This window comes from Xyrauchen texanus, chromosome 19 (genome assembly GCF_025860055.1).
Source record: "Xyrauchen texanus isolate HMW12.3.18 chromosome 19, RBS_HiC_50CHRs, whole genome shotgun sequence".
NCBI classification, from domain to species: Eukaryota; Metazoa; Chordata; class Actinopteri; order Cypriniformes; family Catostomidae; genus Xyrauchen; species Xyrauchen texanus.
In genome coordinates, this window is record NC_068294.1 from 20,545,642 (window position 1) to 20,569,232 (window position 23,591).

Genomic DNA, 23,591 nt, shown 5'->3' on the forward strand with positions numbered 1-23,591 from the left:
CAGATGAAGTGATTGGGGCAGTGGATTCTGGGAAACTTAGTGCTGGGGAAAACATCAAAATAAGAGTCCTTGAATACAGTGAGGACAAACTGTGACAACTAGGACATGACGTGATTTTAATTTGTGCGCTGAATATTTAAGTAATGACATCGGTACGTCAGATGGTATCGGTATTTGGTATCGGAGCATTTTTACTAGTATGAGTACCAGTACATGAGCACGATATCGGACCAGATTCTGATACCAGTATCGGTACCGGGACATACCTAGCTAGAATCAATGGAAATCCTGCTACCTATGTTAGTACTCTGTCACAAAAGCCTTGCCAAACCTTTGACTCAAGACAGGTGTGAGTACTCATTTTACTGAACATGTTTAGAGTCTTACTGTATCTGAAGAGCTCTGTGAGGCACCACTGACTCATAGCCTGTTTTTCCCTCGAGGGATGGATGTGTTTTGTGTGGGTCGCCCATATGGCTCTAGATGTACGAACATTGCATGTCATTCACCGCATGTTGTCCACATTTGAATTTGATGCCTTCCCAAAAGGAGATTAGCAGTTCTGTTGGGGCTGCACAGGCTAATGTGCTGTATGATCTCTATCACTTGCCAAGTGTACCTTGAATCACTTCCTTTTGCTATGCAGGGCATGTGTACACTTATGCTCTATGATCCTTGTTCCAAAAAAGGATAAATATGTTTTTGAGAAAATGCCCCCCATATTTGCCCCAATCCTTAATTTGACCCAGGCTGATTTGGATTGTATTTGTTGTAGCCCTGTTTTTCCTTATCTTTTTTGTTCTGTGGTAGGTTATCTCAGTCCACGGTTACATCAGAATTTCATGCTGGTTATCTTTTCCTACAGAGTGTTTCTCCCAATCCTCTGCCCATATTGATAATAAACTCTCATCTATAGATCTTGGGTAGCATGACTTAATGTGCACATTGATCAGATTAGAAGTAAACTATATCAACTAAACAATATGGGATCTCAACATCTTAAGAAAAAGTAATTAAAAAGTAGGATTGAATTTAAAACTCAGTGAGAATGTGGATTAGTGTCCCACCAATGACCTCTTTACTCGATAGACACCATTTGGATGTGTGCGTGTATGTGTGTGTGTGTGTGTGTGTGTGTGTGTGTGTATGTGTGTAGAAGGGATTATAATGACCTACATTCTGTGAAACGGATGACTGCATGGGGCCTTATTGTCCCTAGGTGTTGTGTTCAGTGATGTCTTGCATAGGTGAGCCCATTACTACAGTCAAAGAGATTGATGTAGGTTTCATTCTTTGTGGTTTACCCTATTTCTTCTCCTTTTATATTGAGTCTGATTATTTTTTGTTTCTGTTCATTACCTGCTTACACACTGAATTCATAAATGCTCAGTGGCCATTTTGAGAAGCTCTTGCAGTTAAGAAGGTAAACAATAACCACAACATTTATGACTGCAAATACTGTTGATAATAAAATTGGGAAGTGAGATTTGGTTTCATTTAAAAAAACAAAAACATTGGAACCATATGATTTTCATGACTTTGGTTCCAATAATGGTTCTTGAACGTGCATTTTTCCACCAATGCAGACAAAACAGCACACTAAAATAACTGATTCAGTGTCAACGATACCCCTCTACTGAAACTTTAGCACAAAACACATGGCGTGACCAGTGTAGTCCGATAGTCAGCTCTTTTGAATCTACAGCACAACCAGTGTAATGCAATTCCCGAATCAGTGACTTTCATGAGCCGGTTCTTTTTAGTGAATCTGACTTCAGTCATGTCCAGCTTTAAATTTAAATTAACCAAGAACTGTTACCATTTATTTAATGTTGTATTTAAGGCTCCACTCAGATACTTCAATCTGGGATTTCAGTTACTGAGTGGTTGTTTATGTGAAATGACTGAATGAAATATGTTATTTTTTTGTATCTTTTTTATTTAATTCATAAAGTAGGACTTACTATATTTTTATTTAAAATATAATATAATATATGAATATAAGGAATATATTCATATATTCCTTCCTCAAAAGTGAGTATGATTAATAGAACCATTAAATAATTTATTTTTAATAATTTTTATAATTTAAAAAAAAGTACATTATCATATTGCTGATTATTTCTGTACCATAATCCAGTATAGTGCTATTAGCAAAATTGTATGGATCATGTGACATTTTTTAGATAAAAAATATTTAACAATTAATCAAATTCAAATCTCGATATGCCCAAGTGGGATCATTAAGCAGCAGAAGGATTGTATTCAATTAAATAATATACAGTTTGCATGTGCTGCATGTTTCATGAACGAGAGGTGCCGATGTGCTCTCTGTCATTCTTCACACACACATACACACATAGTTTGCACATGATGATCAATGCTGTGTGTTTACTGTTTAAGAAGTTGTGAACACTTACATGAATTCCTTCTCCAGTGATTTCAGCTTGTGAGTATTATAACATTTAATTTGGAATGCAAAGCTTATTAACTACCACCAAAACACACATACCTGTCAAAATAAAAGTTCAGCCAAAATAGAAGCTCTATTTAACTGGATGTGTGAAATTAAAGACATTAATACTATATAGAAAAATTTTATATTCAAGGTAATAACAACGATACTACTAATAACAATAATTTTATTATAAATGTGTTTATTATTATCATTACTATCATTATTTATAATAATAATAATAATAATCATCATTATCATCATCATCATCATCAGTAGCATCATCTTTATCTTCTAAAATCAATTATTATTATTATTATATGCAAGCAATATCACAAAAGCAAGTGTACATTTTATTTGACCAAAAACAAACTTTTAAAATTTTTATTTTCATATTTTCATTTGATTAAAGTTATGTATTCATTTGTTTTAATACAGTTTTGATGACTGTTGTTGGGCACTTTATTCAGGAGGGGGTTTGGTTATTAGCAATAATGAATAATTATCAAAGATAATTATTAATTATTAAAATCAATAGAACACTGATTAGAATTAACATTATCTTATTAATACTTCAAATCAACAATCATCAAATATAATTATCAATTATCAAATCCAATAAAATATTAATAAGGATTAATATCTCCGGGTCACCACCCTGGAATCAGGGCCTAATAACCAGACAGTAGAGCAGTCTCACTATAGGATTGTTCTCTTAGGAAAGTCGATGTCCGGAGAACATTGACATTAAAAAATAAATAAAAGAAGGCTTGAATCCGAGCACTGACATCCCCTGCCAGCCGTTGACACAGGTGCATGCAGAACAATACCAAAATATTTATCTTTAAAGTATAACAAAGTTTATTAATGCAGTAATATAAATAAATAATCAATACAATGCAGTCAATAAACTTCTGACTTCCAACTACAAACTAAACAATAACATGATTAGCTATGGTAACAATTAAGCCTATAATACATGGAGGAAGGAATGTGTGTGTGTGTGTGTGTGTGTGTGTGTGTGTGTGTGTGTGTGTGTGTGTGTGTGTGTGTGTGTGTGTGTGTAAAGGGTGGAGTGCACAAAATGGTGGACGTGGCTCTTGTGGAGAGTATGTCATGCGAATGTGGGCGGTGAGACTGGTTAATGGCATCTGCCCGTTTAACGCGTGTCTCTGCTAGCACAATAATTTAGAGACAAAGCCGAGCTTTATCGACAAGTTATCTACTCGCCAAATGTGTGTGCAGTAGGTTTGTGAGGGGTTGTGTGTGTGCGGTTAGTATGAGAGAGAGAGAACAGAGTGATGGCACCGAAGCACATTTTAGCAATCGTGGGAGAGAAGGCAACTGTTAGAATATCACTCAGAGAAGCGGTGAATAGCTTTTAATCCATCCGCCATGGTCGGTGGTTCTTTAATGAACTCAGGGTGCAGGTCTCACCCGCGATGGCAGAAACTGCAGAAACAGTCCAGCGTAGTTGGGCAACAACACAGCAAATCTCATTCGTGGTAACAGTACTTTCCGTAATACGTTCAGTAGTATTAGCAGCAATGAGCGGACTTGGCAGTTCGTAAACTGTACAAGCAATAACCTTGATACACAAGAATAACACATTATAATAATCTATCTTTGCCCAGACATAAACCTCTTACTTGAGTCGTGTGAGGATGCAGGTAGAATTTGTGTTTGTCCGTCATTTTACTCCGACTCGCTTCCTCGTAGCTTGGGTGATAACGTGAGGCCATTTCCTCGCTCTGTCGGCGGGTGGTACGGCGACTGATTCTCAGCAGGTCGGCAGAGAAAACAGGGATATAAACTGCCCTGACTGACAGGAGCTTTCCCTGGGCCCAAAGGAGAATCTGACATGCCAGAGTGTTCAGCTGGCGTGAATGTAGACCTCCTTGATGATTTATATAAGAGACTACTGCTGTGTTGTCCACCCGCACCAGGACATGGCAGCCTCTCAAATGCTGGAGGAAGTATTTCAGGGCCAGAAATACAGCCATCAACTCGAGGCAGTTGATGTGCCAATTGAGCTGATGACCCTCCCATTCCCCTTGAGCTGGACGACCACTTAAGACCGCTTCCCAGACCGTCAGGGAGGCATCTGTCATTAGCAACCTGCGACGGCAAGACGCACCTAGAGTGGGACCCAAAGTAAGGAACCGGGGTCTGAACCACATAGAAAGGGAACGAAGCACGCGGCACGTAACCCTTATTAGCCTTAGGGGACTGGCCCTTGGTTGAAATCCTCTGGCTTTTAGCCACAACTGAAATGGTCTCATGTGCAGAAGGCCCAAAGGGATCACAGAGGACGCAGATGCCATGAGACCTAGTATTCGTTGATACTGACGAACAGTGCAACCTTGGCCTAGCCTGACTTTACACAGGGTGTTCTGAATTGACAGGATTCGAGTGGGAGACAATTGTGCCCGATAGTCAAATATATTGACGTCGACACGGGGAGTATAAGGATTCTTCCATGAATGAGAGAGCTTGTCATGAAGGTCATCAAAGTAAGGAAGGGACTGATGAGGTGTTCCCTTCCCTTGGCCACCAGACAGAAATCTGTCCTCCAACTTGGAGCGTTTGGGGGTCTCTTGTTCGCGTGGCTAGTCTAATTGAAACCTGGCCACCGCATGAGTAATCACCTTGAGTAATTCCTCCGATGATTTATTATCATGCCCGGAATGCTCGGAGGTGGGTAACTCGAATTCTGCAGACTCAAGAGATTCATGGTCCCCTTCATGAACAGAAGAGGCGCCGGAGCACACTTCAGGATCACGGGAAGGACCAGCGTGATCTGGGGAGAGAGCGAGCGATAGGGACGGACCCGTCTCTCGCTCCTCAGCCAGAACCATACGAGAGTCCCACGATGGAAGTGTGTGTGCTGAATCTCGGAAGTAAGCAAGATGAGTGCAAAGCATTTTGACTGAGAACAGATCGCAATGCTCGCACCCGCCCCGCTCCAATGCAAGAGCAGCATGCTCTTCCCACAAACATACAAAACAACACTGATGTGTGTCCCTCTCAGCCATAGAGCGTAAACAAGGGAACACAAACCGCTTGCTCTGTCTTTCAGTCATTTTCTTTTTCTTTTTTTAGAGAAAAGAGAAAGGTTTCTGCGCACTGCCTGACAAAATCTAACTCCTAACAGAGTAAAGTAGAAAGTTTCTGACAGGCTCATGAAGCACACACACACACAGAGTGATCTGAAGACAAAAAATCTGACGATGCACCTGTGACGCATCTAGTTATAGCCCTGCTACAGGTGCATCCAATGATGTCACCAGCAGAGGCTATAAATTCTGGTCAATTTCATTGACGTGTTGCACACGTATTCACAGCTGCTCACACCTAAAGTTGTTCCCAAAGCGCTAAATCAGCACAGCATCAAAGTGTAGCTTTTTGACAGGGAACAGTCATTTGCATGGATAATAGATTACACCCCCCCACACACACACACACACACACACTCTTCATTGATTTAATAAATAACCAAGTGGCTTGTGTTGCTAGGCAACCATGACATAAGCACTCATTGCATTGTTTTAACACAATGGGTATTGGAGGTTAACCATGGTGCTTTAAAAAATATGAGTGTTATACCAGTTGCAGTTAGATTAAAATGTATACAGCACAAAGAAAAACTATTATGTTCCTATTAATCTTGTGTTTATGTTTCATATGTGGAAGAGGTTGTTGATATTGATATGAAGCTCAGATTGTGCATAAAAGCTTTTGATCACCTTTTAATAGATTGTGTTTTACTACAGTGGTGGCAGAAATGACTGACATTTTCTCAAACTGCCCTGTGTCCTTGAAGTGCAAGAATTCCCGGCTCACAAGGCCTGACGTCTGATCAACACCTGCAACCTCCACAAACGGCCAGGTGTCTAAGTGAGACTTCTAAATTAGTTCCAAGCTCCACAAACATGACATTATTTTATATATTATATATAAGCCCTCATGTTTCTTTGAATTCTATGCTAAGTCTTTTTCTCCAGTTGGCCAGAGAGCAATTGTGCCCCTCACCATTAGCTTACAATGTGTATCTAGAGAGCCTTTACCTTATATATTAGATTTGATTTCACATTCTACATAGAAGTGGGAGTACTACAGTGGGGTTTTCAGCTTTGTCCAATACTTAGACAATAAATGCCCCATGAAATACATACAGATCCACAGTAATGAGTGCCATCCATCTTTGCCTGTATTTCAATGCTGTGTGCATTTATTACTGGGGCCTTTGTTTCTTTTTATTGTTACCCTGGCTGATAAAGTTGGTGCGATTTCAGATTTGATGCTCGTTCCATCTGGCTTTAGAATTAGTCTTAGAATACAGACACTTTTCAACAGTGTCTCTCTATTTGTGCATGCAAGATACCACGATAAGTCGTTATTCATACAGAAAAAAAGCATTCGGAGAGCAGCAGGACCAATTGCGCTAACAATTGCCCTGCCTTTGAGTGATGTGAGAGTATAGCTTAAGTGTGCCTTATTTCATGGTGTGCACAATACACTAGTGTTTCTATTTCAAATATTACCATGAATTTAATTAACAAATACAAATTAACCTAAAATATCAACAGACTTGTTCCCAGAGCACAGCCCTGATTCACTCCTACGTTCTTATTAGGCTGCTGGGCTATAATAATTGCAATCAATCTAAGGTGATTATGTATGACCTTTAGAGGGGTTAGAAATGCACGGCTGTGAGATTTATGCCATGACCTACACTACTGGGTTTCTGGAAAAACAACACAATCAAAATATGGCTTATACAGGTGACAAACGAGTTTGTTCCACTTTCCTTAGATTGATCCAGAAGTGTTAAATGCCCAATATGGTATTATGACAAGTTGTAATAATAGCAAAAGATAGTGCAATTGTTGGCTAGTACAAAAATGTGCAACCTTTACACCCAAAGAGAAAAATAACCAAATTAACTAATTATGTTTTTAAGTTGAACCCCCAAACCCCAAACCTAACCATAAAAGTCTATCCCCTTACCCCAACACTTAACCTAACCATGCATAGAAAAATCTTTTTTGTGTACCAGGGAAGAAAGAAATCATCTCGGTTACTTTCGTAACCTCCGTTCCCTGATGGAGGGAATGAGACGTTGTGTCGATGTAGTGACACTAGGGGTCTCTCTTGAGAGCCTTGGTTACCTCTTATCTTTGAGAAAAGGCCAATGAAAATTGGCAAACAGAATTTGCATGCCCTTCCCCCGGACATACAGGTATAAAATGAGGGAAGTGTGCGTCTGTTCCGACAGGTTTTTAGCTGAGGAGCTGAGAGTAAGGTCCCGGCCATATCAGTTGCTTAGTACAATGTTGTGGCAAGAGTGACACAACATCTCGTTCCTTCTATCAGGCAATGGAGGTTACGACAGTAAACGAGACGGTCCCCATCTGTCAATCACTCAATGTTGTGTCGATGTAGTGACACTAGGGGTCCCTAGCTAAAAACACCACAATACTGAACCATGTTACGTAGACTGCTGATGCAAGTGCAAGCAAGCTGCTGCGTGAAAAAATAGCAGGAGCATCAGACTCCACGTAACCTTCCCCAACGCCCCAAAATATGTCATATAGTTCCCCTCATCCCTGAGGGAGGGAAGTGATGTAACTAGCATAGAAGCAGGCCGCACCATGCTCTGGGGCCATCTAACACTACAACACGCATCAGGGAAGGCGTTCTTTTCCAATCCTAATCCATTCAGGGGGAAAAGACACCGCGGAGACCACATCCTGCCAAGCAGGGGAGGTTAACATGTGGCAAATACGTCTCATGGGCTTACCAGCCACACATGGAAGTGGCGTGGTGGTAGGTCCTGCCTCAACAGGGAGGAGCTCTACAAACACAGTGACTGGGAGGCAGAGGGAACTCTGCCCAAGGGAGATGCGGGTCCGCCGACGGGGACCGTACCGTGGAAAATAAATCACAGGATATAATGGAATAATCAGTACCTTCGGAGGATCTGTTACATTACAGGCAAGTCGGTTCCTGCAGTGGGTCTGTCTGTGAACTGCCTTCGCTGAGTTTGGAGCCAGAGGGCTAGGGATGAAGGACACCCAGGGTCCGTGACTTGTGGACTTGACTGGGGGAGTAGAGCGCACGTCTTCACCTCAGGGGAGGGGATACACCCAGCCAGCTGTACCATATTACCTTATTTGACGTGTTCAAACCTGTGAAAACACGGGACGAGACTGGCTCAACCCGGAGATTGTAAAGTCTTGTGAAGGTATTGGTGTTGCCCAGCCCACCGCTCTGTAGATGGCACCTCTCTAGCAGACATCTAATCAAAATCAAATCAAATCAATAAAGTGATTTGATTTGATTTTGATTAGATGTCTGCTAGAGAGGTGCCATTGGCCAGTGCCCACGAGGATGCCACACTCCTTGTAGAGTGTGCTCAAACCCGCAAGGGGGTGGGCATGGCCTGGGTCTGCTAGGCCAACGCAATGGCATCCACAATCCAGTGGGCAAGCCTCTGTTTGGAGAAAGTGATCCCTTTCTGCTGTCCACCAAAGCAGACAAAGAGCTACTCATAGTGTCTAAAGCTCTGTTTGCGATCGGAGAGCGCTTGCAAGTCCCCAACCCTCTTGATGAAAGTGAGCGCAATCAGGAGGGCCGTCTTCAAGGAGAGGGCCTTTTTTTCAACTGATTCTAGCTGAACCTCTGTGGTTCTTCAGATTGGGAAGAACACCAATTTGTGAATAAGTGCCACTTTAGTGCTTAAAGCTGCCTGGTAGAGGGAGCTCTGGCTTGAGTTATCGTGTCTACGACGGCTGGTGGTAGACCGTTTAGATCTTCCACATCCCGTCCAAGGGCCAGACATGAAGGTTCCAGAGTTCTGGGCATGGATACTAGAGGGTGCCCTGTCCCTAAGAAGGAAGGTCCTTCCTCAGGGAAATTTACCATGGAAGTGCTGTCGCGAGGAGTGTGAGATCCAAAAGCCAAGTCTGAGTGGGCCAGTGGAATGCCACGAGAATTCCCCATACCCCTGACCTTGTACAGGACTTGTGCTAGTAGGCTCACTTGGGGAAATGCATATTTATACAGCCCCCGGGGCCAGCTGTGTGCCAGCGCGTCTGTGCCATGGGGGGCTTCCGTCAGAGAGTACCAGAGCGGGCAGTGGGTGGAGTCTTGGGAGATCTAACTGTGCTCTGCCAAACCGAGTGCAAATCAGCTGGACCACCTGAGGGTGGAGTCTCCGCTGAGCATTACCTGATGTGACAGCGCATCCGCTGTGGTGTTTAGGTTTCCTGGGATGGAGAGGTGTGCAACGACCTCAGCCGCTGCTGACTCCAAAGGAGGAGATGGCGGGCGAGTTGCGACATGCGACGAGAGCGAACGCCGCCCTGGCGATTTATATACGTTAGTGTTGCTGTGTTGTCTGAGCGAATTGACACGTGCTTGCTGCGGATCAAGGGCAGAAATCTGCACAGGGAAAGATACAGCCAGCAACTCTAGGCAGTTGATGTGCCAACCCAGCTGGGGCCCCATCCAAGAGCCAGCGGATGCGTGCCTGTTGCACACTGTGCCCCAGCTGAACTGGGAAGCATCCATAGAAACTATGACGCATCTGAAAACCTGTGTAGGGGGACTCCAGTCCGTAGAAAACAGAGGTCTGTCCAAGGGCTGAATAAGTGACGGCAGGAAGGGGTGAGGGTCACACGGTATGTGCCGTGGCACCATGCCCATCTTGGGACTCCAGTCTGAAGCCAGTGCTGAAGTGGTCTCATATGCATCAACCCAATGCATGTATGTTGCTGCTATATCAGCACATCACGATGCAGTAGACGGTAACTGAACTGTGCCTTCACTAAAATACCAGAAACATATTTTTTATTTATTTTTGAAGAATTTAATAATTTACCTGATAACCTTTCACGGCACGCTAGTGGGCACAGTTGTTGGGAAACACTGGTAGCCACATTTTATTACAGAAGATTTGGCTGACATCTCTCCAACAGCCACAGTTTCTTCTCCTGTCTCCCACATTCACTTTGTTGCAGTGTGTGATTGGGAATGGGGAGGGGTGACAACCATTGAAAGTAGCAACAATGTAAAATTAGAAATGAGTCAAGTTAATGCTTGCATTTGAAACAGGACGTTTTACGTCCAATCGCAGTAATGATGTTAACAAATAAATCAGACAATGCACAGGCAATTTAATGATATCCCCGCAGTTGTGGTCTTGACTGGTCTTGAAATAAAATCCAGAGTCCTCTTTTTCTGAGACCGAGACAACACAGAGTAAAAATGTGGTCGATTCCGAGACCAGACCTTCAAAAAGTCGAGTAAAACAACACTGGTTGATAGGTTAGTCATAAATATGAGCCAAGTGTTATGATATTTTAATGTTTTGGCAATCTTGTACAAATTATTACTAGTTGTCATGAGACTATGTTGAAAATGCCCTAGCTTTCCCCTGCCTTATCCAAGCTCTATCCCTGGGATGTAACTGTCAACTAGTAACAAGCACATAGTGGCAGTTCCACAAGCACTATAGGATTCAGAACATGTGCCTGCCAATCTGTTCCGTCCACAGCAATTATTTTCCTTAAAAAAAGGAAATTGAGGTGAATGCATTTCCATTTGGAAAGAAGATCCCTAATCAGGTTTCGTCTGTATATTCCAAGTTTACACTGATATTAGCAAGCAGTTAGATAGTGTCAGCCAACACAGTGTATGGAATTGATTGGGGATTTGAGACATGACCTTACTGACAGATTTCCAAATCCACCAGCCTCCTGAATATATGGTAAGAAAAATTACATGAATGATTGAATTTATAATTTTATGTTTTGCAATATATCATCTGTGGACTGCTGTCATGGGAAAAGAGATTATGTCTTACGTTTTCAGAATTTTTCTTTTCAAGCGATTTTGAGAAACAATGATTAATATCTTTCAATGGAGTGACACTTTTATATGTGATGATAAATTATTATTTACATGTGTAGGGGATCAGAAACAATTGAATTTTGTATGCACAAATAGTAAGTTTGAAATTATTATGAAAGTGTATGTCTTGAAGGACACTATGACATACATCTTGGGTTACTTAACTGTAACCCCTGTTCCCTGATAAAAGTGGAACGAGATGCTGCACTGATTTAGCGCTTTGGGAATGTCTTTAGGATTGACCAGCTGTGAATATGAGTGCAACAGGTCAATGAAATTGACTAAATTTATAGTCTCCGCCAGTGACATCATCAGAATGCGCCGGTAAAGGCGCTAAAAAGGCAATAAATAGATGCACCATAGGTGCATCGTCAGGTCTGAAGAGCAGTCCGATGTGCACTGATTTAGCACTTTGGCAACGAGAATACCCAAGCCACCGCACTGTGGATGTCCGGACCCTTTATGGTTGTGTAGTTGTGCTCACAAGAGCGCGAGAGGTCTCAGACATGAGCTTGTGATGTAGACTCAAGGACATAAGAGCACGGAGTAGCATGAAAATCCAAACTATAGAACCTTATGTATGTATTCGGAGAGGACCTGCCCGCCGTATTACAAACATTTTGCAGAGGGACACCAGAGTGAGCCCTGATACCTACTGGCGAAGCTTGACCACATGCCTCATAGGCCAGGGCAATAGCATCCCTCACCCAATATGACATAGTTTGCTTGGTGGCAGCCTCCCCTATATTACGACCCCCCCATGACAATCAAATAGTTGCCCTGACTTATGCCACTGGCTAGTGTAGTGGACATAAGTCTGAAGGGCACAGACTGGACACAGTCCGTGAAGTCTTTCCTGCAGAAGGCTTCGAGAGTGACCGAATGTATGGTCAAGAAAGGAACCTTAGGCAGGTAGTCAGGGTGAGGGTGCAATATCGCTTTAGCCATTCCTGTGGCAAAATCTAAGCAGGATGGCAAGACGGACAGAGCCTACAGATCCCCAATTATTTGTATAATGTAATTGCAGTCAGGTGTTCCAATCAGTGTGGGTTTGACCTGCCATGTCATATGAAAAATAAAATAACATCAGAACAGATTTTTCTTACCTGCTCTTTACAGAATTGTGTTCAATTACAATATGGCCCTTTCAAAAGAGATTTCAGAACATGAGTAGTTGAGGCTCTTAAGACTGGTAGGATTACAAAATGGTATTTCTTAAAGAACTCGATAGTATGGAGTTAGTGATAGATTCGTTTCCCTTGGCTTAAGCCCCGTTCTAAGGTTCAGCATCAGGATTCTTGCTTGAACCATCAGAATCTGCTGGTAGGCGATGACGTCAAGGGACAGGAGCTTACCTCCCACAGCAAGATGGGACCTAAGTTGATAATAGTGTGGCGGTGGGTGAAAGCACTGCGGCTTAATGAGTGATGAGACATGGCTATGGGACCTTATGAGGCATAGGCTAGATCATGATTGGATGAGATGCTGGAACTGAATGAATGAATGAAGGAATGATGTGATGCTACTACGAGTCCTCTGCAAGAATTATTGCTTAGGCTTCCATTTCTAATAACTTGGGTCTATATCTGCACTAAAGTGTTGTTCCTGGAGGTTACCATGAAGTGGTTCAAGAAGTAGACACAGGTACAGTATGATTACAACTTGAATGAATATAGTCTTCATTATTAGGGCTAATATGAAGATTAGATCTCATTATAAAGGATATTCATTGCAGAAATACAGAATTTTCAAAATGGTTCACAAACTTTATTTCTCTGAACTAACGCTAAACATTTGCCCATTTATGTAGAGCTTACATATAGACTATGTATAATATGTTGTTGTTGTAAACAAATAGGATTGATCCCATTTTTGGCCAAATTATCTTATTAAATGCTTGTTTATTAAGATTTATTACCAAATTATCAAATCTATCTCAAGCCAAAATGGAAATGATTTACATATAGGGGATATATGTTAAACTGTGCATAAGCTAATCAGTTAAACTATGTATGTTTTATTTTTTTTATTTTTTTTGCTGTTTCGTAAATATTTCTATGTAAATGCTTCTTCGCATGTGAAAGGAGTATGAATGTTTACTCACTGATGAAGGCAGATTTGTTGTTAGGTCCAGTATAGTTGGAGCTGCCCTATCCTTCATTAACAGCCTCTCTGCAAATCCTGCTTTGCATTCTGACAAGTTCCCCCAAAATTCCACACTTTAATGTGCTACACAATCTGTTAATGTTGAGAATAAGATCAGGGACCTTTTAAGAAATAAACATCAACCCCCAGGAGCCAGAAACAGCCATACCTATTTGGTGAACTTTCCCCTTATCTGATTCATGTAGAAATTACACACTTCAGATTTGTGGATGTTCAGAATGAGCCATTTCTGTCATTTTGTTAGGTCTGAAACGCATATTATATTGAACCCATTTATTACAAAAGATCAAGGATTATTCAGTTTTTATCAACATGATCCTTTACTTTATTGCACATATTCCAGACATTTGAAAGGATGAAAGGGTTCAAAATATTTCACATGTTCTGGATTCACATACCTGCTTTTGGGTTCTCCTCCCTTGTTGTGCTCTCCATGTGGTATTATGTCCTTTGGTGCTTTACTCATTCCCACTGTGATGCACCCACAGGCACCCAACAGAGCATTGAAATGAGACTGTACACAGCTAAAGCACTGTCTGACTGTGCCCCTTAACCTGGCCTCATACCCCCTGCATACAACCACACAGCTTATTTTTCAGATGCCAGTATACATAAAAAGATACCTGCCAGCCACATATGATTAATTGGATGCTACAATTAAAGCCTATATGACTTCACCCTTCCATCAGTAGCAGCAGTAGGTTTGCATGAGGGCAGTGATGGAAAGCCTCAATAATAGGGTAGAAAAAGTAAGGATCAATAGGCACCCTCAAAGGAATTCATTTTGAGCCTGGATGGAGTCCATCTGTAGATATTTTTGGGCCCACAAATTAGCTGAATAAAGTGCCTGTAGATTGTGTGAATGACTGTTGCCTTAAGCTAGCTCTACACTAGCAGATTCAAAACAATTATATTTGCTGAGATCTTGCTCTCTTCAGTCAGAGGTATGACACCTTGTCGATTAAAAATGGTAGAGGGGTGACACGACTAACAACTCACCACAACAATCTCTCTCTGACAAAACAACAGCATAAGTAAAATTGCAATTGCGATAGATTGATTTGGAGCATTTTCAGACCTGTAGCTTGCTTGATTTTTCAGAAACAGGGGCTAAAATAGTTAAAATGTTGCATTTTCTATATGGTTTGCTTGGCTTTCACAAGGTTATATTTTAAAATGCACCAAAACTGTAAAATGTCTGTCAAGGTTAATTTTATCCATAATTAGTTGATTTTGCAATATTTCTGCAGAATGACATGATCACTATGGATTATAATCAGTGTTTGTGATAATATGCAGCTAAGTGTGACAAAAAAAGTTGACATCTTGTCAGTTTTCTCAGTGACGGAATGATTTAAAAAAAAAAAAACAGATGTGTTTTTTCAGTGTTTGAAGTCATGAACTCAGCAAGTCCCATCTGTCAAGTAATTAACACCTCTTGCTGAGATGTGCTAATGGACACTCTGTCTCCCTCTGCCGGCTGATGATTTTGTTAATGAAGCTAACATCTGAAAACAGTGCTGTAACTACCGGCAGTGTGGGAAGGCCAGCCGCACTGGGGCCCATGGTCTAAGGGGGCCCGTGATGACCAGGCCCTACCTTAAAATATCTGCACCGTTTAACTGACCATACATTTGTCAGCATACAACACATGCAATTAGCACAGGTTTTCAGATGGAATTAATTTGTGTTTATAGATGAACTATACACTATGCATCTCATCCATTGTGACCATTTTTTTCAATCTAATAACGTCTAAATTATAGTTTGTTATTAACAAAACATCTTACTCTAACACTAATTAGAATATTTAATTAGTAATTACTAATTTTAAGTGAAATATCTAACGATTCTCAGCATTTTTTGCTTAACATCATAGGGATTCTTGGGAAATCTTACTGAGCCAGTGTGGGGCATCTGACACCATTACTCAGTGCGAATGGAGCGTCAGCCCTGATCTTTCATGGCTACCACTAAATCTTTTTTTCTGCTGTCCCAAACTCGTTTCTCCCTCCACGAGAAACCATCATCTCTACCCTGCATTATGTGAAAAAGGAGCTACAATTATCAATGATGCAGTGTCACGTTCAAAGACATAATACATTCAATGATATTACAAAGCAAATTGAGTTGTGCTGAGAAAGACCATACTACTACATACTACATACAGTGATACTACTCTCCAGCATGAAATTTCAGCTGATCAAGCAAACTATGTCTGTGATGTCAGGTAAACTTGAAGTATCCTGGAATTTTATTCAGGAGAAAGCTGAGAGTAAATTAATCTAGTCTTGGCTATGATCAGATGGATTAATGGTTTAATTGTTTTTAATTTAAATGAAGAATATTTGTTTAACAATTTTTTTATTGATTTTCCATTAAACCATGTAGCATTTTCTACAGCACATATTGGACAAAATGTATACATACATAGTATGGCTGTGTTATACAGATACTAACCAATGTGAAAGAGGGCACTTACAGGGTTGGGGATGATGTTTATTTGAAGCATCTTAGTGTAGGCACCAAAGATCTTGGCCCAGAACGTGCTAAGTTTGGGGCAGGACCAGAACATGTTTATATTGTCCACTGGTCGACCTTTACAGCGAGGGCACGAAGGGTCCACATTAGAAAAGATTTTCACCAGCCTCGCCTTGGTCAAGTGTGCTCTTAGAACTATTTTGAGTTGTATCACGCTGTGTCTGGCACAAGGAGAATATGTATGTACTAAGTCAAGCACAGCCTTCCAGATCATCTGTAAATTCCTCACCAAGATCGTTCTCCCAAAGTCTCCTGACACCCTGCAAAGAGTGCGGGGAGATATTGCTTATGCTGTTGAATCGAAATTAGACCTTTATGTGAAGGGGATAACGAAAGGATATGGTCAACCGTGTTGTACACTGGAAAATCTGGAAAGGGGGTTATAATTGTCTGGACAAAGTGTTTAATTTGGAGAAATCTAAAGAAGTGAGACTTTGGTAAATCGAATAATTGAGAGAATTGGGCAAATGGTCCGAACTTGTCATCCACATAAAGATTGGAAATTGACTAAATGCCCTTCGAGAACCAAGTTCCAAAGGTAGAATCTGAGAGATGGAGGGAAGTTCTAATTATTCTTTATGTGAGAATGCCCAGATGTCATTTGCATCCAGGCCTCGCGCCCGTGGGGACAACATCTTCCAATCCAGTGTAACATTGTCTTTATATTACATGCCCAATAATAGTAAATAAAATTGGGTAGAGCTAGGCCAGCAAGCTTTTTAAGTCTTTGGAGGGTGCAGATTGTATAAGAGCAATGGCCAGCGGCTCAATGGCAATGGCGAAGAGCAGAGGAGACAGACTGCAGCCTTGACGCGTGCCTCTGCCAAGAGAGAAATGCTCTGATTGCTGTCCATTAGTAATTACTGTGGCTGTAGGGTGAGAGAAGAGGAGTTTTATCCAGGAGAGAAGGAATCTTCAAACTCAAATTTTTTCCAACAATTATTGCCATTCAACTCGAAAGCTTTTTCAGCATCAAGAGATATAACCATTTCCGGGGAGCGGGACGGAGGAGAATAAACAATGTTGAAAAGCCTTCTAAAATGTTAGCTAGAGTGTCTATTTAGGAAGAGGCCTGTTTGGTCTGCTGCGATAATTTGTGGGATAATTGTCTCCAATCTAGCCGCGAGAACCTTGGATAAGATTTTGTAATCCACATTTAGCAGAGAGATTTGGTAGTAGGGGGAGCACTGAAGTGGATTTTTACCCCCTTTTGGTAGAAGTGTTATTGCGGCTTGTCATAGGGTTGGTGGGAGCTGTCCAGATGACAGAGATTCATTAAACATGGCTTGGAGCAGAGGGCATAGAGTGGGTGCAAATTATTTTATAAAATTCGGAGGAATACCCGTCTGGACCAGGAGTCTTGTTGCATTTCAAGGAATTGATAGCTTTTAGAATCTCTGCCTTGGAGATCGCACCTCCCAGTAATGATTTTTGTTCAGCTGGATCAGAAGGAAAGTGAAGGTTATCAAAGAAGTGATTGAGCTGTGAAAAGTTTTCATCACATTCAGAGCTGTATAATTTACTGTAGTATTGTTTGAAGGTGTCATTAATTTCCAAGTGGTATGTCTCGGTTTCCCCTGTTTGACTATAAATCTTAGGAATAAGGCGAGATGATTGAGCTTGCTGGGCTAGTAGCCTGCCAGCCTTATCACCTGAATCGTAAACCTTAAATTGCGCTTTTGTGAGTAAATAAGTGGCCTTGTCTGTGGAAAGTAAGTCGTATTCTGTCTGTAGTAGCAGTCTCTCTTTAAAAAGTGTTGGAGACAGAGAGGAGTGGTTGTCAATCTCTGCAATGGCTTGCAAGATGTCATTAAGTTTTGAGTCTCTTGCTTTTTTTGCCCTGGAAGAGTATTCAATTATTTGCCCTCGAAGATAGGCCTTGATGGTCTCCCATAAAGTTGAGTGGGAAACTTCTGGGGAAGTGTTGGTTTCAATGAAAAAGTTAATTTGACAAGAGATGTGGTTTACAAATTGTTCGGCAGCTATGAGGAGGGGGTTAAGCCTCCAATTGCGAGAGGGCCTAAGACAGTTGGGTAGAGCTATGTGAAATGAGACAGCACCATGATCTGAGATTGTAATACTATGATATGTGCAAGAGCTAACATGTCCTGGCAGTCTATTGTCTAAGAGAAAATAGTCAATGCGAGTGTATATCTGATGAACATTGGAGAGGAAAGAGAATACTTTTTGATTATAAAATTTTAATCTGCAAATGTCCGAAACACCATTGTGCGCTATGAAATCATTGACAACTTTTGCAGATTTGGTGAGGGGTTAGACCTTGTTTGATGATCTGTCTAAAACGGTGCTAGGTACACAGTTAAAATCACCTCCTTTATCAACCTATAATTGTTATCACAGGGAATGGTGGAGAACAGTTTGTTAAAAAAGTTGTAATCATTATAGTTTGGAGCATAAACTTTGACCAAAATGACGAGACTGGTGAACAGTCGACCTGCTACAATGACAAATCTCCCATTTTTATCAGCGATCACTTCCTTAGCTTGACAGGGGATGTCCTTATGTACGAGGATTGCTGTCCCTCTGGCCTTAGCATTGAACTGGGAGTGGTACACTTGACCAACCCAGCCTTTTTTTAGATAGTTGACATGATCATTCTTAAGATGGGGTTCCTGCAGAAAGGCTATGTCTGAATTTAATTGTTGTAGATAGGATGTTATTTTCTGCCTTTTCACCCAGGTATTCATACCCTTAGTATTTAGAGAAACAAAGTGAATGGTCCGACTTTGATTGTAATTAGATGTAGATGTCATATCTTACAAGATTATGAGGGTGTGTGTAATGGGCAGCGGCAATGGCGGGGAAAAAAACAACAACAAAAAAACCGGCTAAATGAAGAAAGACATCTTTAAGGGGACTGGGATCTCGAGCAGTGCTCAGAGCTACCAGTTTAGCGAACACCTAACTTACACTTGAACTCTGATGAATATCACAGATTTTAACATGTAAATGTGCAAAGACACTGTGTGTCTGATAAAAGCAATTGGAACAATTGTAAACTATATTTACCAACATATGTGTATATTTATGTGTAATAGCCAGAGCAGCTGCAGCAGTGGAAGGAAAATGTTACAGAAGCATAGTGTAGGGCTCACAGTTTAGGAGCGGGTTTGGTTATTAGCAATAATTAATGATTATCATAGATAATCATTAATTATTAAAATCAACAGAACGATTTGAATCAATGTTAGTTTTCATAATCCTTTAAGTAAACAATCATCAAATTTAACAGAATATGAATTATTATCAAAGATAATAATTAATTCTTAAAATTAATAGAATATTAATTAGGATTAATGTAGACGGGGCACCACCCTGGAATCAGGGACTAATAAACAGACCGTATAACAGTCTCAATGTTAGACTGTTCTCTTAGGAAACTTTATGTCCGTAGATCATCAAGATTAAAAAGGGAACAATGAAGGGGTGAATTCGAGCACTGGCATCCCCTGCCAGCCTTTGACACATGTGTATGCAAAACAAACCAAAATACTTCTCTTTTAATTATAACAAAGTTTATTGAAAATATAATATCAATTAATAATCAATACAATGCAGTCAATAAACTTCCGTCATTCAACGACAAACTAAACAGTGAGATGATTAGATATAGTAACCAAAATAAACCTATAATATATGAGAGGACGGTATGTGTGTGTGTGTGTGTGAGAGAGAGAGGAGTGATGCTCACAAAATGGCGGACATTACTCTCGTGGAGTGTACGTCACGCGAGATTTCCGGCCAGAGAGTATGGCCGCGAATGTGGGCGGAGTGAAGCCGGTTAATGGCGTCTGCCCGTGTGCAGCGTGTTTTCGCTTGTACGTCGTGTGTGTGTGGTTAGTACGACAGAGAGAAAGTGGCGGCGCCAAAGCCGGTTTCGCGATCGTGGGAGAGAAGGCAACTGTTATGGATAAACAGTTTGCCGGTCTCATCCGCGATGGCGTAAAAACACAACAGTCCAACGTAGTTGGATTACAACACAGAAAACTCTTTTGTGATAACAGTTTGTTACATCAATAGCTTGACTATTATTAGCAACAAATGAGCGGACTCCGCAGTCCGTAAACTGTACAAACAATAAACTTGATCCACAAGAATAACACACCTAAATATCCTATCTCTGCCCAGACGTTAACCTCTTACTTGATTCGCTTGAGGGTGCATGTAGAACGTGTGTTCATCTGTCGTTCGACTCCGACTCGGTTCCTTGAGGCTTGAGTACTGACGGAAGACCGTTATCTCGCTCTGTCGGCGGGCGGCTGCTGATTCTCGGCGGCTGGCGGAGAAATCAGCGACGTTAACTTGACTGAAGATGAAAGGGGATCCGGATTGCTCGCCGGTTTCCTTCGGATCCGTTAAAGTGTTCGGTGGAACACAATGTAATCTCAACTCGTCCAGCGAGATGGAGATTGTATTGCCGGAGTTTGAAGTTGCACGTTACTTCCTTTTGCAACAAGGCAACACCTGAGAGCAGTGTGGACTGGTCTGTGCATGGCGAGCGAAGTCACTGGAAGCATCGATCACCCCGCCAGCGGGGTGGGCAACAGTACCAGGGGGGTGGTGACCAGACACACCACCAGGGTCACGCCAAGCCAAAACGGCAAAATGTTCGCCGGCCAAAAGGAAAGGTACGGTTCGAACAAAAACCCAAACAAGAAGGTGAATGGGTTGACAAGGGTTCAAACCCCCTCAAAGAACGAGATTTGAGAAAGGTAATTGAGGATATAAGGAGATGCTTGATGGAGTTAGAAATACAGCTTGATGCTCATCCGTCATTCACCAGGTCCGCCAACGCCTCAAAGGAACACAGCGTTAAAACCCTGTCAGCATGACTTGACAATGTACCCCCTCCCACTAACGGCAAAGTTTACTTTGTAGGTTGGGGAAAGGGGAACAGGACAGCCCAAGTCGCTTCCCAGAACAGTCACTCCTAATATGCCACACCTTCCTTTCCTGACCGTCTTGGGCTTCCTTGTCCATGAACGCCCAACGCACACATACATCGGTAGTGGGGTGCATCAGCTCCCACGCACTACTTAACACTGGTTCCGAAATAATGGGTTCTAACACCTTCGCAGTGGTGGATGGAGCAAAGCTCTCCCATGGCAAACCATTACAGACAGAGACCTGCAACGTAAGCATCACAAGCTACATGTAAGTTGGGTCGTCTATCACAAAACGGGCCTGGATCGACATTACCTTTCAAGGGATGACGCTAACACACCCTGTTTAATTATGTCCCTTTAATACGGAACCACTGTTAACTGGCCAGGACCTACTGAACTGACTGGCTCCTCTCATTGACGGCCGTCATTGACACATGGGCTCAGGTTGACACACCGAGACCACTTGGTCCAGAAAACAGTTTGCCAGCCTCAGGTGGACAAGTCCCCATCCAGAAATCCAGCAGAGCCTCCAAGAACAATTTCAGTGCCTGGGTAAAACCCTCCAGGGTACTATAGTCACTGTAAATTTGTACTCCACAAATCCTAAGATCTGCAACTACCTCCGTTGTGCAACCTTCACAGATACACCTGGCATATAGTCTTGGCAGTGCAATTCAAACCCATGTAAATCCTAAGAACCTCAAAATAGGATTTATTCTCAATCTACCCATTATAGAAAGGCAGAATATACCGACTAAAGTCTGTATTGAATGTTGGTTTTCAGAGAAGTAGCACACACATTCACCTCAAAACACCGCCAACACACTCCTACCATGATGGGGACCCCTCGCTCTACCTTATTCCTAACCTAAGCATGTCTGTCAAAGACAGGGGAACAGGGACGAGGGTAGAGCGAGCAGGCAGTCACTGGCACGTTAACACATCAGCCACTGATGTCGTTGTCATTTGACCGCCATGATACAGCCACTAAACTATGGTTACAAAACTTAACAGTGTTCTTAACGGTTCCCCAAGGACCATGCACAGTGATGATATTGTCCTCCATCATCTCAACAGCGACAAACATGAAGCAGAAATTGAGATCATGGACGCATTTAGAGGTCACAACCTCACCATTGATGACACCCTTCAACAGCAGCTTCAGGCTGAAGGGACGAAATTAGTGAAGTTCAGTCTCAAACCGACTGGCTTTACCACTGTATTTCCTAGTCACACAAGCAGATCGTCATCTTACCAAGAGCACCCTATTAGTTTGGTTACCCTCCTTAGTGGTTGGATCATCATGTAATTTATTGCACACACAATGTACAGGTACATTCAGCACCTACAGGACAGACTGGACTCCCTCCGCATACAGCTGCGTTTTACAGTCTGAGCCATCCCACAGGTTAACCCCAACCATTTCCAAGGAAAAGCTTTTTAACCTTTAATCCACCTTTCCTCTAACAATTTGTTCCTAGTAACCGTTATCAGGTCCTACCTTGATTTTGTGTTATGACCAAAGAACAACAAAGGATTGTTACGGTTAATGCTGTACCTACAAATGTTTATGTGTGATGAATGTAGTTAGACTTAGCTAGAAGTTCTATGCCCAGATGTGCCTCAATCTCTGTCCAGACGATAAAGCCTCTATGAACTCTTATGAACTGTATGGACTGTGCAACCTTTTTCTTCCCTATCAGGAATACATTGATGGTGTAACCCACAGGTTACTGCGAACTGACAAGAACTGTTCGGCCCTTCAGTTGCTCTAAAGATGCTGGACAACAACCAACTTTTCAGAACAACGGGGGGATATGTAGGGCCTCATGTATTCAGATACAAGACAAAGGCAGGCCTAACACAGTCGTAAAGCCTGACTGAGGCCCACTGATAAAAACCGCGCCAAAATCAAACAAAGGGAGTACAAAACAGACTACAGCTCCCAAGAAGCCTTGCTCACTTTACAACTCTGTGAAATTCCAAAGGATTGAACTCTCAACTCCTATTGGATAAGGCACTCAAAAGAACGCACCTCAACTATGATGTCATCAGGAGTAGAAATACCGCGAAAATCGTTCTGTACCTCGCTTCCAGTGATTTCGCTCGCCGTGCACAGACCAGTCCACACTGCTCTCAGGTGTTGCCTCGTTGCAAAAGGAAGTAATGCGCAAATTGAAACTGCGGCAATACAATCTCCATCTCGCTGGACGAGTTGAGATTACATTGTGTTCCACCGAACACTTTAACGGATCTGAAGGAAACCGGCGAGCAATCCGCACCTCCATCCGTTTGCCTGCACAAGTAAAGAAAGAAGGATCCCCTTTCCTCTTCAGTCAAGTTAACGTCGCTGATTTCTCTGCCAGCCGCCGAGAATCAGCAGCCGCCCGCCGACAGAGCGAGATAACGGTCTTCCGTCAGTACTCAAGCCTCAAGGAACCGAGTTAGAGTCAAACGACGGATGAACACACGTTCTACATGCGCCCTCAAGCGATTCAAGTAAGAGGTTAACGTCTGGGCAGAGATAGGATATTTAGGTGTGTTATTCTTGTGGATCAAGTTTATTGTTTGTACAGTTTACGGACTGCGGAGTCCGCTCATTTGTT